We start from the raw sequence: 15,626 nt of genomic DNA, 5'->3' as shown, positions 1-15,626 counted from the left end.
CATTATAGCCAGAGAGAGAAACTTTTGAGATTTTCAGCTAGCAGGCAAGAAGCAGAGTTTGAGATACTGCAATGTTGTACTGCCCTGCTTGCTCTCTAGGTCAACTCAGATTCTGTTATATATACTGTTTGTGAACCAGCTAGAGCCACCTGGGTGAGGTTGTATACAAATTTAATAAATAAATAGTGGGAGTCAAGAAGCTGTTCAGCCTGACTTGCTCTTCTGTGACGTTAGGGTAACTGAGCCAATCACTGTGAGAAGGTTTATTCGCACTATGACCACCACATACCCTTTTTTATTGCAACATTGAATGATTTCACTAGGTCTAATGTTAACTCGGTACTAATGTTGCAGGCAGGTTTTAGAGTTGAGTTATTTAGGTACAGGAAAACTTTAGTATTCCCGGCCATTCCATTCCTGGGTAGTGGCACAGATACAGAAACAGCAAATACCAAGTAATTATCGCGGGGGATATGTTCCTAAGGTGGGGGGATGGTGGAAAAACTGCTAAAACAACAGGAAAAAGCATGGTAAAGTGCCCTACTGTGCTCCGTAGTGCCCCCCAAGAATAGAAAATCGGCCAAAAATCGTGGTTCTCTCTCTCTCTCTCTCTTGGTCAAAATGAGCCACAAAATGGCTCCTACTCACAAAGTGGCGGGCAGGAATGACTTCCCAGTGTGTTTTCAGTGTAATTCAAAGTGCTGGTTTTGGCCTTTAAAACTTTATATGGTTTGGAGCGCAGATACCTAAAGGGCCACTTCTGCCTATGCAAACTAAAGGATGGACTGCCCATGTGAACCATGCCTCATACTCTTGTCTTCAGAGGAGGCCTGGTTGCGTGTCCTGCCTCCATCCGAGGTGCAGTTGGCAGGCTTGAGGGAAAAGGGCCTTGTCTGTGGTAATACTCGCTTATGGAATATCTTGCCATGGGAGATTCGTTTAGCTCTCTTTCTGGAGGCATCAGTTAAACAGGGTTTTTTTTGTACAAGTGCACCTTTCAATATTTTGTTTTATTTTTGATTCTGTCAGTTATGTGCTGTCTTAATTAGTATGTTTGCTGCTGCTTGCTTTCTTCTTTTATATTTGTTTTAAAGACTGCTGTTTTTAATTGAAATTGTTAGCCACTCTGGAACTCAGTGAAGGAGCTGGAATTAATTTGCTGCTATAAATTTCTTTAGATGTAGCAAAAGCTCTAATTGGCTTCTTAGTCAGCAAGACAGGCAGGTGATGGCTCAGCTAAAATATACAGTCCACTCTTTGGCCTTAAAATATGACGTTACAAAAAAGCTTCTTAAAGGTTTTTTTTTTTTAAAAAAAACTTGTTCAGCATGCACACAAGCATGAGGTGAATGAATGCCTATCATCTCTGTTTTCCTGATTTTCAGAATCTGGCAGGGATTGGTAAAGCTTAAGTGCTCCAACATCTGATGTGTGTGTCTGTAAAAGAGATGCAACATCCTGAAATTTCTCCTAGGTGCTAAAATGCCTCAGGTTGGTCCTGGGATTTATGAACAAGTCTGGACCCATTATGGAAACTGAATACTTTGCTTGTGGCTCCTCCATTCCTTGTGTTGGAGTCAGCAATAAACACTTCATAGTGCTGATGGTATATCAGGCATGAACAAGTCTGGGCCAACCCTGCTGTACTTGTTGGAGATTTTTAAGGTAATGAGAAGTCCACATTGTCTTTTTTTGCCCAAACGAATGAAATGGTTAAAGGCTGGCCTGTCCATAATTTTCCGAGTTAAAAGATGGCAATCCTAAACCAGGATATTGTTATCCAGTATAACTGATGTCATTCAGATCTGTTGGATGATCAGTTTGATATGTGTAATTTGATTCAGAGATTATACGTATAATTTGATTCAGGGATTGATTCAGGCACACACATCCTCTCACACAGATAATACTCCTCTAGGGATCAGGGGCCTCCTACTAGTAGGTGATTCGATCATTAGGGGCACAGAGAGATGGGTTTGTGACCCACGTGTGGACTACACAGTGACTTGCCTGCCTGGTGAGAAGGTTGCGGACATCATGCAGCATCTAGTTAGGCTGTTAGGCAGTGCTAGGGAGGAGTCAGCTATGGTATACGTTGGCAACAACAATGTTGGGAAATGCAGTCGGGAGATCCTGGAAGCCAAATTTAGGCTGCTAGGTAGCATATTGAAATCCAGGCCCACCAGAATAGTTTTCTTTGACGTGCTACTTGTTCCACACACAGGGCCAGCGAGACAGGCAGAGGTGAGGGAGTCTCAATGTAGGGATGAGACGGTGGTGCCGGGAGGAGAGGTTTAGATTTGTTAAGCACTGGGATACATTTTGGGGCAAGCAAAGCCTGCATAACAGGAACAGGCTCCATTTTAACCAAGATGGAATCAGACTGCTGGTGCTTAAAATCAAAAAGGTTGCAGCAGAGCAGCTTTTAAAATGATGCCTGCGGGGTAGCTGACAGGAACTGGGTGGTATCTGGTTCAGCAACCAAAATCCCCTAAGGTGCGAGAGCGCAAACTTTTCAGATAAACCAGAAGGGGACAGGAGTAGAGCAGATGAAAACACATGACAGCTGGTCAAAAAGGTCAAATGGTGGTAAGGGAAATAGCACATGCCAATGCCAGGTAAGTGACTCTGCATATAGGTGTCTATTAGGGATATGTACAAGCTGTTCATGCACTCCCTAGCAAGCAGGGAAGGGGTGCGTTTAAAAAACAGATAAGGAGCTCCTTACCTGCTAAGCACATTCCCATAAAGTATCACTACGTTCGAGACGTGCAAGTAAAAGGGGTAGTCCAGTTGGAGTACTGCCCAACAGAAGAGATGTTGGCAGATGGATTGAATAAGCCACTGCCCAGAGACAGATTCCAGATGCTTCATGAGAAGATGGGAATCGTGAGCCGGTGTGACAGGCGATGAGAAGGGGTGTTGCAGATGGAATTCCAGTGCATTGACCTTATGCTCCAACTAGCCTAATGACCACTTGGGTCATTGGGAGTAGAGGTAGTTAGTGAGGGTCTCCTTACCTGTCCCTGCTTTGCTTCTACTCTATGACCCCTGCCTTGATTCCTCAGGTACTTCCTGTAGTGAATCAGTCCCTTTCCTCCTAGAGAGAAGATGGAAGTGTGTGAGTCAGTCCTCTTCCTTCCCTCCTAGTGAGTCAGTCCTCTTCCTTTCCTCCTAGAAAGAAGATGGAAACATCTCTCTTTCTCCCTACCTATCCATGATGTAGCTGATAGATAGGACTAGGTCTTTCCTATCTCAGATGTACTTCACCAATAAACCTATTCAGCTTAGATTGTACAACAATCTCCATGCATGTTCTTTAAATAACTGCAACAACTAAACTCAGCATTCTACTCTGTAACTGGAGTGGGTAGCTTCTTTTGGCGCTTTGCTAAATAATTACAAACCCCAACATCAACAGGGGACACATTCCAGAGTCTTTGGGTAAACAACAAAGAAGGCCCATCCCTGTGTAGCCTTCTGACAAGCTGGTGGCAACTGCAGATATACCTTTCCGGATGATCTCAATGGGTGATGGGGCTCATAGCAAAGAAAATGTTATCTTAAATACCCTGTTGTTTGGACAGCTTTCCATTCCCCCACGTCAGGGCTCCCACTGCAGCAGGCAGCTACAATCTGCAACTGCCACCAGCCACCTTCTTTGGTGGCTTGTCTGGCTCTGCCCAGCCAATGGAAAGGAGGGGGGGCATAGCTGGGTGAGTCACCGAAGGATGCGGCCGGCGGTTGCAGGTGGCTGGCTATGGCAGCGGTGGAATCCCTAGCCTGGAGAAGTGGGGAGCTTGGTGGTCCCTCCTGATGATGGGGAGTGAGTGAGGGGTGGGTTCATGCACATGTGAACACACATGCCACCACAGGGGGGCACTGCCTCCCCCCCACAACATGCAGAGATATACCTTGAAATTTGCTGTCAAGTTGAGCCCAGGAATTTGTGTAATAATAACTAACAATGATGCCAACACATGCACAGAATGCATTTTTTAAAAGAACCACCATTAACTGCCGAATGTGTTTCTTTCATTACCGTTAACTGCAAAGTGCCCTCCCTCATTCACTCAGGATTAAAGAGCAGTGATTCCAGGACAGATGGAATCTTTCTTGGCCAGGATGGTATCCTTACATAAAATTTAATTAGTGCCGCAGATGTGTCTGATATCTCTTGAACCCCAGATGAAGTGCCCCGCAAACAAGTAAAAGGCAATTCATTTCCCCCCCACTTCTTAGCCAGCCCTCTCCTGCTCTGCTCATCCCTTCATCTTCTTGGCCCTCTCAACTCAGGGATTTCTCCCTTTATGAAAATGGGAGAGACTCAGGAAACAGCTACCATGGCCTTTCAGTCTGACCTAGTAATTGTGCCTTTGCACTGTTGCTGTTCCCTGCCTTCTGCTCCCACTACACCGTTCCCACTCCCAGAGATGGTGGTAGGAAAAAGTCCCTTAGTGTCCCCTAATATCCCACCCAAATCCCAACCCAAATGAGGAGTTGTGACTTCCTCATACACCAAAGGGCTGCAGTATCAAGGCAAGATGTTAGCAGCCTGCAAAATCTGCAAAAGCAGATTGATCAGTGGAAAGTGTCCCTCAGGGCTCCATATTGTCTCCAATGTTGTTTAACATCTACATGAAACCGCTGGGAGAGATCATCAGGAGATTTGGTGCAGGGTGTTATCAGTATGCTGATGACACCCAAATCTATTTCTCCATGTCACCGTCATCAGGAGAAGGCATAATCTCCCTAAATGCCTGCCTGGAGGCAGTGATGGGCTGCATGAGAGATAAGCTGAGACTGAATCTAGATGAGACGGAGGTACTTATTGTGTGGGGTCAGAACTCCAGAGACTATTTTGATCTGCCTATTCTGGATGAGGTCACACTTTCCCAGAAGGAACAGGTATGCAGTCTGGGGGTGCTTCTGGACACAAAATTCTCCCTGGTGTCCCAGGTTGAGGGAGTGGCCAGAGGTGCTTTCTGTCAGCTTCAGCTGCATCCATTTCTTGAGATAAATGATCTCATAACAGTAGTACATCTGCCGGTCACCTCCAGACTTAACTACTGCAATGCACTCTATATGGGGCTGCCTTTGTACGTAGTCCGGAAACTGCAGTTGGTTCAGAATGCAGCAGCCAGGTTGGTCTCTGGGTCATCTTTGAGAGACCATATCTCTCCTATCCTAAAACATCTACACTGGCTACCGGTAAGTTTCCGGGCAGAGTACAAGGCTTTGGTTATAACCTATAAAGCCCTAAACAGCTTGGGCCCTGGGTATATAAGAGAACATCTTCTTAGCTATGAATCACACCGCCCATTGAGATCATCTGGAGAGATTTGTCTACAGTTGCCACCGGCTCGTCTGGTGGCTACTCGGGAACAGGCCTTCTCCATTGCTGCCCCGAGGCTTTGGAACACACTTCCTGCTGAAATAAGAGCTTTCCCATCTCTTACAACTTTTAAAAGGGCTGTCAAGACGCATTTGTTCACCCAGGCTTTTAATTAGATACTGTTTTAACTGTGTTTTAATTGAGTTTAAATAGATTTAACTTTTAATTTTAATTGTTGAAATGTTTTAATCTTTTATTGGGTGTTTTTATTGTTTTGTAAACCACCCAGAGAACTTGCATTTTGGGTGGTATAGAAATATATTAAATAAATAAATAAATAAATAATAAATAACAGTAGCTGGAAGGAGCAGCCCCCACCTTTCTCTTTGCTCACCTTAACTGTCTGGGGGTCTTGCTTGGCAGCTAAGTTAGAAGAAGATGAAGACAGAGTAGCCAGCTGCAGTTTTTGTCCCACAAAACGAGCAGAGTTATGATGTAATAAGCACATCAGCCAATCAGAGTGTGCTTTCAGTCTCTCTCCAGGATTGAAGTTTGCAACTAACTTTAAAGTACTTTTTTTAAAAAAAGGAAAACTAGAACAGCAGTGATCCTATTTTCTATAGGCATGCTATGAGTAACCGTTGACAACACAATAAATTTTTAAATTTTGGGAAATTAAGGGAAATCACATTTTTAAAAAACCAGGCAGCAGAGAACCGCCCCTACATATTGGTGGTTTCCCCCAAAAGTTAATACATTTAAATAAACTTCTATCTTGCCTTTTTGGAACGTTGTTATGGGGACCCGACTTGAGTGGGTGCTTGTGTGCTTCATAGGATGGTGACCTTAAGAAAATAGAATGGTGTCATTCGTGGACTAGAGAGATGAAGCAATGTTGGTATTCAGAAGTTTTATGCAGGAAAAAAGGGGGCACCCCAGGCCTCAATTCTGCATCTTGATCTTTTGTGTATTGAAAATTACTATGTAACATAAGTCTCCTTAAATGTTGTGATGTGTGAACTTGAAACAGAATAAGGTTGGGATCCAAAGAGCTACATTAAATGTGTCCAAAGGCTTAGGCATATTCAGTGGGATTGAATCCCCGGCCTCCCTCTGAATGGCCCCGTGCCATATCAGAAACTGCTTTTGAAAGTCCCATCAGTTTCAAAAGAGATGTACCATGTGGCTTTGGGGATCTGTTGTTCAAACGCCACATGTCATTTTTACTCAAGAAGAAATTGTTATTTTCATAACTGTTCTTGAAGCATGCTGGTCAATCCAAACTGGCTGCGCCACAGAGCAACCAGCTGCAAAGGAAGATAGGGCTCTTGTATGTTTAAGAGCTGTGTCAAAGAAGGAATTCTGGCAAGAGCAGTCTGTCCTGTGGAGGTCAAAAAAGTTGCAGCTGCCAAAAACCCTTGTGTACAATTATTAAAGGCACAAGAGCGCTCTTATATCTGGCCACCCAACTACACCATCAGTGTCTTGGGGAGAGACATGGATATTTAAGAAGCAGAGAAGTAGTGACAGGCAGTCACTATGAGTGCTGAATCTAATCTGGGGATCTGTGTCTCATATGGTGACCAATGTCTGACGCATCAGAAGAAAGCACTTTAAATACTCCACGAACCACTTATTGTGCAATACAGTACATTGTCCAGCATATTGTGAAAAATCTGGGTTTCTTATTGACCCTACTAAAATGGTTATCAGTTCATGCCCTTAGTCATCTGTTGTGGCTGTATGAGCTGGACAGGCTGGTCCGGTTGCATTGCATTCCTACAGGATGGGGAAGGCAGTCTTTTAAGAGAACGGCTCTTTATCTTTTACACAAGTTTTGAACAGGCTTGCACAGCTTGTGGCCCACCCAAGCAAAAATGGCCCATCAGCCATCATGGCGCCAGGGGCGTAGGAATGATTGAGCGGAGGGGTTCAAAGAACCCAGTCCCCCCCCAGATCCTGAAGGCCCCCCAGTTCCACCCTTCCCCATTCTCTTCCTTATCTTCCTCACTCCGAGGGCCCATCAGGGAGAAGGGTGAACACAGGCCCCCTCTCCTCTGGCTACACCCCTGAATGTCCCATCAGCCATATTTTGAGGCCTGCCAAGTGGCACCCCACCTGTTTTTGCAGTTTCAGGCAGCAAAACCAGGAGATTTCTTGAACCTTTGGTGGATGACGCTTGGCTTGTTGAGTCACAATGCGCACAAAACTAGCTTAAATGTAACTTCATGTGAAGGGAGAACTGTCTTGAGGTTCTCCTGACTGGTAGCCAAAAGCCTCTTGAGTTAATTATATAAAATGTGATTTAAATATTAAGTAGTACGAGATCATGATGACAGCCTTAGAAGTAGGCTGAACTTTAGTCTTGCCCTTGCAACAAGGAAGGAAAGTCTATCATGCCTGAAGGGTCCACTTCACACAGGAAAGTGCAATCCCATAGGTTCCTCCCCACTCCATGGATCCAGCTTATTGAATCTCCCATTGTCATCTGTTCTGTCTTTTTGAGCTTCATCTACTTTAAAACCGATCACAGGCACACATTCGTAAGTACTAGCTGACCTAGCATAGAGCATCTGTGCCCCTAGTTCTCCGTCTCCCCCCCCTTCAGCCCCATTTCATTCTCCCCCCCAGGCCCAGTTTATTCTCCCCCCCACTCATTCTGTCTCCGCAGCTGGCCACCGCTTCCCCTCCTCCGCCCCCCGCTGGGCGGCGGGCACTCTTGTCTTTTGGCTAGCATGTGGGCCGGAGAGGGAGGCTGTGCTGCCCTCTCTGCCGCCATTGCCCCCCACTCCGGGTGCTCTTGTCTTTGGGCCGGCAGGCAGGCCAGAGAAGGAGGCTGTGCCGCCCTCTCCACCGCCATCGTCTCCCCCTCCCCCCGGTGCGTTTGTCTTTTGGCTGGCAGGTGGGCAGGAGAGGAAGGCTGTGCCACCCTCTCCACCGCCCACCCACCACCATCGTCCACCCCCCCGGTGCTCTTGTCTTTTGGCCCACCCACCATCATCCCCTCCCCCGCCGTTGTCGCCTTCTTCCACCCACACATCACCCTTCTGTCCCTGCCGCTGCCTTTTTTCCTTGCTGGCCAGCTGGCTAGCCGGCCAAATGGCTGCTGCCGCCACCATCATTTTCTTCCCTCCTGCCCATACCTGTGGCTATCTGGCAGCTCTCCAAACTCTCACAAGAGCTGCCATGCATGGGATTAGCCACGGGTAAATCTTAGAGAATTAAATATATAGATGGGAAGCCCCCAACTTCCAGAAAGGTTGTTTTCCAAAAGTTCATTTTTAAGTTGGATGTTCAACACTAGGAATACTGTAGTTCCCAAGAGCAACAACTTGTCTGTATGTGCAGGTTGGCGTTTGTAAATTGCAGGCTTCCTTACTGTAATATGTTATGGAGCTTTGTTTGTATGTACAGGTTTGTAAGTTTAGCACTCAGGTGGAGTGCCTGTACTTTCTATAAATACTTAATAATGCTTATTGGATGTATTTGTGCTCCGCCAGTTGAGTGTTTTTTATGAACTACGCATTGTGAAGTGTACCATCTGAACATTCATCTTGAATATCTGAGACTTGTAGAGGGAGGTGTTCATGGAGGCAATTCCATATGTACAGAATCTCTTCTTGATGTTTGACAGAGCCTATCCTGTTTGAAGCCATTTAAGGGTCAGTTTATTTTACTTTAGCAGTCTGAATGCTGTCATCATACCACTCTAAAGTGGTTGACTCCTATACTGTTTCACAAATGCAAAGATCTGCCCAAATCGGCGAAGGCTGCACCTCTCAGTGGGTGTAACTATGCAATACGGCCTGAACACATGAATGGGGTGTGTGTGTCTGTGTGTGTGCACGCGCGCAGGCACATGCAGGGCCTCCCCTGCATGTGCCTGCGCGCGTGCACACACACAGGCACACACACCCCATTCATGTGTTCAGGCCGTATTGCATAGTTGCTTGCCAGTGAAGTTGCTTGCCAGTGGAAGATGAAGTTCCTTGCATCCTGCAAAGGTTACATATAGATCTGTCCTCAGACTTTGCGTGTGTGTTGGGGGTGGGCCGGTGAGGGAAGAAGGGGTTGTTTTATGGCCTCTTAACTTTTGTTGCTGCTTTAATCAGCTTGGTTACTTGTATTGATGTGGGATATCCCGAATAATATAAACAAATGTTGCCCTAGTTCCGAATTATTGTTAGCGTGATGCATAACTTAGTAACACTTGATGATGATGATGATGTAATTATTACTGAAAAGTGGAAGTGAATTTCTTTTCCTGATTACCCTTTTGATTACCCACATAAAATCCCTCTAGTTATACATCAGGATTTTGTGTTGCTTAACGAAAATAGCACAGGGTTGCCTTTTATTATAAACTCTGGCCAAAACTATGACACTTTATGCAAATAAAACCAAAAATACAATATCAAAGTAATGTCAGTGTTGAGTCACAATGAACGGAAGTTCTGAATGATGCATGACGTACAAAATTATTTTATTCTATTGTCTTTGGCAGGTTTCACTGTGAGGAGAAAATGAATATTGAAGGTTGTTATGGCTAATGATCACTAACATGGTGCTTTTAATCTGCAGGGAGTTTTGAGACCTTTGTTTTTGTTCTCATAACAAGCACATGAGGTAAATCATTGCAGGTCTTACTTCACAGATGGAAAATGGAAGGCAAGAGGGATAGGCTATTGCCTTGGTTCTAGGGGAAGGATGAACTCTGGGCCTGCAGGTGTAACATGCTTTAGGATAGAAACTTTGCGTTCTGAACATGGCTTTAATTGGGGTCTGCTTAATTTCCACTCAGTATGATTGTAAAGGCATTCTTTAAGACAGAGCTTGACAAATCCCAGGCACCAGGGAGCCAAGGCACCTAAAATTTAATCGTGGAGTAGGAAATGCAGAGGTAGGGTTATTAAATAACACCTTGATTTGCCCCAGGCAATCCTGATTTTCTTCCAAGTATGTTATTTGTAAAAGGGATGAATAGAACCCTGTTTCCCCTCCCTCTCCACAATGTTTGTTGCTAAGTCCGGTAATGATGGGGGGATTCAACTGGCTCTAGATGGGGTTGTACTCCCTTGAAGGAGCAAGTGCACAGCTTGGGAGGTACTGCTGGACTTGGCTCTACTTTTGGATGCTCAAGTGGAGGTGGTAGCCAGGGGTGCCTTTGCTCAGTTTTGGCTAGTACACCAGCTACCTCCCTTTCTCAAGAAGGCAGATCTGGCCATGGTTACCCATGCTGTAACAGTGGTTAGTCATGTTACAGATGGATTACTATAGCACGCTTTGTGTGGGGCTGCTTTTGAAGAATATCTGGAAACTTCAGGTGGTGCCAAATGCAGTGGCTAGGGTTCTTTCTGGTTTACTCGTTTGGAGCATATTACAACTACGTGTATTTGGAAAGAGCTGTGGTGGCTGCCATTTTGTTTCCAGATCCAATTCAAGCTGCTAGTAATTGCCTTTAAAGCCCTTAATGGTTTGGGCCCTAGCTATTTTATTTATTTATTTATTTTTATATACCGCCTGACTCCAAAGGCTCTAGATCCAAGGATATCAAAGGACTCCCTGATCCATGAGTTTCTGCCCAGTCAACAAGGTAATCAGAGGAGGCTTTGCTCTACGTGCTGCGATTGAAGGAGGCTCAATTGTCAGGCTTGCGGGACAGGGCCTTCTCTGTTGTTGCCCCCAGACTCTGGAATGTGCTCCCAGGGAGTTCCATTCTTTGACATCTCTGACATTTGTAGCTGCTTTTAAAAACAACTGAAAACTTTTTTATTTGTTCAGGCTTTTACCCCTTAGAGGTTGCCAATTTCTCTGCTCACCTTCTGCTCTGATTTTATTGATTTATTTGATTGATTGATTGATATACTGCCCTTCCAAAATGACTCAGGGCAGTTTACAACATGGTAAAAACAATTAAAACAAGTTAACAGTTAAAATCAAACTATAAAAACAGAATAAAACCAGTTAAACAATTCAAACAGCTAAAAAACCCTGGAAAATCAGGGCAGCAATTTAAAACAGTTTGTCAGTCTTTTAAAAACCCCGGAAGGCCAGGCCAAACAGATAGGTTTTAAGGGCTCTCCTGAAGGACAGTAATGATCTCAAATTACGGATTTCTGCCACAAGGCATTCCACAGCCTAGGAGCAGCTACAGAGAAGGCTCGACTGGAGACAGACCTCCTCAGATGACCTTAACGTGCGGTGGGGATCATGTAGAAGAAGGTGCTCTCTAAGATAACTCTAAGATAACGCGCTCTCTAAGATAACTCTTTATCTTTTTATGGCTGCTACTTCATGGTGTTTTTCTAGTTTTTGTTGTAGTGTAGCTGATTTACAGTTTTTCCTGCAGAGTTACTAGTTGGTGCAGCCATTAAGTGGCTTTTTTCTTGAGAACTTTCAGACACAGACACACGTTAAATTGGTCAAATTGGCCACTTTTATTGAGATTTTAACACTTGCTGTGCCCATAAGGCACTCAGCTGGGATTGGTGCTCCACCTACCACAGTGTGGTCGCTGGGAGGTCGGCCAGACCATGGCCGCCCCAGCCTACAGGCCCGTGGCGCTAACACTGTGGCTCCAGGTGGCTCCACTGCTATAAAGCGGGGGCTCCCTTCTTTGCCAACCTAAGGTCAGGTGTCTGGCATCAATGCCACCCCTCCGATGCTGTCCAGCCATTTGGAAGGATGTTGTTTCCAAAGAGGTAAGAGTTGAGCCGCACCCCCAATCTGTCAAGCCTCAAGGGATCTGCCCCTCCTCCTTGCTTACCTAAGGTGCTGCACCGATTTTCATCTGTTTACCACCGCACTGTACCTGCCAGCCCCGTGAGCAAAGTGACCGTACAGTTAACCCGCTAGCTAACTAATGGAAAATTATAAATAGATATAGTCTGAGGCAGGCAAAAAAGGTGCACACCAAGTGCCAATTAGGTGTGGACCCCAAAAATTCCTGCCTGGCCCCAATAGGCGACCAGCCAAGCCCAGTCTATATCTGAGGAATGGGAGGGGAGGGTGCTCAGTCGAGAGTTGGACTGAGCCTGCGCAGGTGCACTGCTGGCTCGCCTGCCCTGGCCCCGCCCAGGAGGCATGAGGCACCCAATGGGAGCAGGCTCCCAGTATCACGTGCTCCTCCTAGGTGGGGGCTGAGGCAAACGAGCCATGCCACCCAGAAGGGTGGCTAGCGGCTTGCTTTTAATTGCATTCTCTGTCAGATCATCCTGCTACAAGTATTTCTCTCGTAAATCTTTGTATATGCATTTCCACTACTTGATCCCGAATCATATTGGCTTCTAACATTCCGTATTCTTAATTCTCTAAGTGCATTAACAGACGCATCTACAAATTCACCAGATACTTATATTCTATGTCCAGGCTTAAACCATTTCATCGCAACATTTCTGCGTGGAGTGAAATACTTCTCTAAGGTAGTTTTAGCTTGTAAAAAAAGAGTAAAAAGGTACCCCCCCCGGCCCCCAGCAGATTAGAAAAAATGTTCTCCCAAACAATGCAGCAATGTTGCTCTCCTAATCGCGTCATCTTCCTTATCTAATTTGATAGCAATTTCCATAAAATTTAAAAGGAGGCCAAACGTATCTTATACTCGGTGTAGCAGTAATCTATCTTAGTATTCAGAGGCTATGGGGCTGCAAGGCCAGAGTCGGTCACACTGATGTGATTTTTTTGCTATCCCATCTTCATTGCCAATTGTGTACTCTTTTGTTTAAACTTTAAAAATAGCCCTAGAGTTGTAAATTATATTAAGATCTTTAATAAGCAACATTTAACTTAACGCATTAACTAAGCCTTTAGTTTCCTACCAATCTCTGTGTCCCTGAGTCTCTGAATGTCAGCCTGTCTCTGTCCTATCTCCCTGATGCAACTTCCTGTCTCTGCTGCACAGGCTCCTGGGATCTGTAGTATTTCAGGAAACTTGGTAAGCAGCCACTCTACCGTTGTTTTTAACATTTTAATGTAATTTTAACGGAATGCGATTGTGTTCTAACTTTAGTTAATGAGTTTTATGGAAGGTGGTTTAAAAATTGAGCAATAAAATAAATTTTGTCAGGCGTCCATTGTCCAAAGAAAATTTGTCAAGGCCTGCTTTAAGAAAAGTTTCTAATTGTGTAATACTAGCAGTATGCCTGATTATTGTGTGGACAGGGGAAGATAGAGAGGCTACATATCATTGCATGGTGTCTGGGAAGCATTCAGTAAATCTGCATGCTGTATAGGAAATCTGCCTTGTAATTCTTTGTAAAGGGCCATACACATAAATGGGACTTACTTTATTTATTTGATTTATTTGATATAACACCCTTCCAACATGTTTCAGGGCGGTTTACATCAAATAACGATGATCTGCATAACCCCACCTCTGGGTTCAATTTCTTGGTCATGCTAGGGTGCAGTGCATGAATATGATAGAAAGCTGATGCAGCAAAGTGGCAAGAGACTGAGCTATGACTCAAGTTATCCTTGCTTGCACTCTTCCTCTGGTATGAATTTGTTGATGGCCTTAAAGTAAGCCCCTTTCTCTCAGCCTTGGCCCCCATTTGTAATAACACGTGAAGCACTTTGAACTCTAAAAGGTCTGTATAAGGCTCTGAAAGGTCTGTATAAATGCTCAGGGCTCTCTCCAAGTTTATAGACAACCTTGGTTTGTAGAGGCCCAGATGCAATTTGTCAAAGAAAGAAAATATGCCATTCTTTAGCATAGAAAAGGAAGAAATGGAGTCCTAGAATTCTATACCATGACGAATGGGAGTGAAATTTAATATTATGAATCGTGTAAGGTCATACATTTGGATTCAAACTGGCATTTTTGCTATTGGCTAGAGACTAACAGATGAAGAAAGCAATCTTGGGATGTTGCTTGATAACAAGCAAGTTTACGTGCGGACTTACCTGGAGCAACTTTGAGCTGCAGGAACCTTTCTGTGGTCAGCAGCTCTTGACTTGTAGCAGTCTGGTAAGATGTGTGTCTCTTGGTGTGTAGGTGAAGGGCCCTGCCTCACTATGGAGTCAAATTAGGTGGTGGCCTTCTTTCAGCCTAGCAATAGAGTCAGATTAGGTAAAGTAAAGTGTGTTGTCGAATCAGTGTTGACTCCTGGTGACCACAGAGCCTTATGGTTTTCTTTTGGTAGAATACAGGAGGGGTTTTGCCATCTCCCATGCAGTATGAGATGATGCCTTTCAGCATCTTTCCTATATCGCTGCTGCCCGATATAGGTGTTTCCCATAGTCTGGGAAACATACCACTGGGGATTCGAACTGGCAGCCTCTGGCTTGCTAATCAAGTCATTTCCCCGCTGCAGCCTTCTTGAATTAATAATGCATCCATGTAAGAAAAACTGGTTACAGGGGCAGTGCATATATATAAATAGCTTATAGATACTAAGAACCTGTAGTATAGGCATGTAAAACCTATGCTTTTTCATTTGAATATGACCTTGAAGTTTCTTGCAAAGCAAAATAACTCTGTTCTTAAACAATTGCACTGACTCCTGGTATGTTTCTGGGCAAAGTATAAAGTGCTGGTTATCACCTTTAAAGCCCTGAATGGCTTAGGCCTGGGTTACTTTAAGAGAATGCTTTTCTTTAAGATAATCAGGAGAGGTCCGTCTTCAGGTGCCACCAATTCATCTGGTGGCAACCTGAGATTGAGCTTTCTCAGTTGTCTCCCTTAAGTTGTAGAACATGCTCCCTGGGAGTATAAAAGGCCTCCAAGAGAGCGCTAAAGACCCATTTTTTCCAGCTTGGCTTTTAATAATATTTAATTGGTTTTAAAATGAGTTTTATGTTAATATTTTAACTGCTCTTATTTTCTGATAATTTTTTTGGATGAGAACCACCTTGAGCCGTTCTGGGATGGAAGTATATAAATGGAATGAATGAATGGAATTAATAAAATAAATAAATTGGTGGCTCTAGCTTTTTCACGGAAATAGCACTCGCTGATCCACTTGCATCTAGCCAAAAAAGTATTGGGAGTCCTTAACGATAATTGAAAGAATGTGTTTTCACTGTATTAAGTAATAAATTGGAAGACAACCAGAGCAAAGCAGCTGGAATAATATAACTCAGGGATGGTGAATATTCAAATTATTGAGGGACTGAATATAATAGTCCTTTAGATAGTGGTCTGGGGAACAGGACTGGAAGTGCAGTTGGAAAGTACAGAATACTCCTTCATGAATGGTAATAAAGAATACTCCTTCATGAGTGCTAATAAAGAATCTAGCCGCAAGGGGTTCACATCTGTGGTGTCCATTGGCTCTGACATATACATATCTCA

At 44.3% G+C, this 15,626-nt stretch overlaps 1 protein-coding gene across 6 annotated transcripts in view; it reads left to right on the top strand.

Moving 5' to 3' along the window:
- The window catches only part of PLA2G4A (phospholipase A2 group IVA), a 149,414-nt gene that overhangs the window by 19,282 nt on the left and 114,506 nt on the right, over positions 1 to 15,626 (top strand). The window contains exon 1 of one of the 6 annotated variants that reach the window (XM_053248056.1): positions 9,879 to 9,961. The exons of 3 other annotated variants lie outside the window; for them this stretch is intronic. The gene's annotated coding sequence lies outside the window, so the exon portion shown is untranslated. Of the gene's footprint in view, positions 1 to 9,878; positions 9,962 to 13,245; positions 13,266 to 14,225; positions 14,301 to 15,626 lie in introns of those variants that run through there. 2 more of the 6 variants (XM_053248054.1, XM_053248053.1) reach the window with 2 other exon arrangements.

Source organism: Hemicordylus capensis, chromosome 4, assembly GCF_027244095.1.
Source record: "Hemicordylus capensis ecotype Gifberg chromosome 4, rHemCap1.1.pri, whole genome shotgun sequence".
Taxonomy (NCBI): Eukaryota; Metazoa; Chordata; class Lepidosauria; order Squamata; family Cordylidae; genus Hemicordylus; species Hemicordylus capensis.
This window is presented reverse-complemented; position numbering and strand designations above follow the sequence as displayed.